Source organism: Marmota marmota, unplaced genomic scaffold (genome assembly GCF_001458135.2).
Source record: "Marmota marmota marmota unplaced genomic scaffold, marMar, whole genome shotgun sequence".
NCBI lineage: Eukaryota > Metazoa > Chordata > Mammalia > Rodentia > Sciuridae > Marmota > Marmota marmota.
Window position 1 is genome coordinate 1257430 of NW_026000141.1, and position 1207 is coordinate 1258636.

The 1207-nt window shown below is 59.5% G+C and overlaps 1 long non-coding RNA gene across 1 annotated transcript; it reads right to left on the reverse strand.

The window, feature by feature from the left end:
- Positions 1–238: 238 nt before the first annotated feature.
- LOC107159054 lies at positions 239–1105 on the reverse strand. The gene is made up of 3 exons (XR_001505689.2): positions 1017–1105; positions 862–939; positions 239–386 (listed from the first exon to the last, which is right to left on the reverse strand). It is a non-coding gene; the product is annotated as an uncharacterized LOC107159054 (long non-coding RNA).
- Between the last annotated feature and the right edge of the window lie 102 nt (positions 1106–1207).

Genomic DNA, 1207 nt, shown 5'->3' on the forward strand with positions numbered 1-1207 from the left:
CACAGCACCCTTGAGGATGCGGTAACCAGATTATCCTCCAGCCCCAACATCCCTAGTGCCAGCTCCTGGGCTCAGTCCATCACCACATTGCTGTTCCCCAGCAGTGGCTCTGCCCGTGCCCTCTGTACCTAGACTGGTTGCAGGGGAGATAACGCAGGCCGTGGGCAGTGAGCCAGCAGAGCCCCTTGACCAGGTACTCCTGGGCTGGTGGCTTTCCCCCAGAGAACAAGGCTAGAAGGCACCAAGCACAGGTTTATTGGACTCAGCATGCTGCAGCTTCTAAGGACAGGGCTTGGCAGTTTGGGGTTATGATGTTGTAGGTGTGTGCTTCAAGAGCAGGGACAGAGCCCCCTTGGATCTCAGCTCTGACTTGAGGTCCCAGCAGGCTATGAGAGAGAATGGTGAATAGGAAGGAAGGTGACAAGCCCTGTGGGTGTCCACTGGCGGGGGGGTTGGCAGGCCCTGAGAGGGTGGGGAGACAGGCTTAGGACAAGAGTGAGGCCCCCTTTACATGGGGTCCTTTCATGGGCTCTTGGCTACTGAGGCAGGTGGGTCCTCGGTGCTGCCAAAGCAGCTGGGCTCTGGCAGGGTCCCAAGCTGCAGCAGTGAGGATAGGAACTAAAGTTGGGCCAGGCCTCTGGGGTCTGCAGGTGTGGAGTCCTGCTGAGCCAGCCTAGAGGTGGGCAGTCCAGCATGCTGATCCGGGACATCCACCATCTGCTCAGACAGCTGGCCCTCCTGGCCTGACAGAGGGTTGGGTGGCTGGGCCTGGGAGCAGTGCCTGGGTGGAGGAGGGGCCTGGCCCAAAGCAAGGGCAAGGGTCACAGGCCAGCTACTGGTGGACCAGCGTGGCGTACACACCTTGTCGAATTTCTTGTGACTGTAGACCTTGTTTTTGTTCATGAATGTCAGCAAGATCCAGTCACACAGGAAGGATCCCTGAGATCAGCAGAGACCAGAGAATAAGGGCCTGCAGACCACCCACCACCCACCCAGCCCCCAGGTGGGCTCCTTACCACCCCGATGGAGGTTAGAGCAGTAGCCAGGTTAATGATGGTGGGAATCAGGCTGAACTTCCCTGCCTGTGGAGCATCTTTCTTTTAGACCAAACACGGTTGCTTGGAGCAGGAGTGGGGCTCATGGGAGGGCTGGGGACCAAGTCAGCTCAGGCAACCAGGACTGGCCAGCCCCGGGGGGGGGGGGGGGG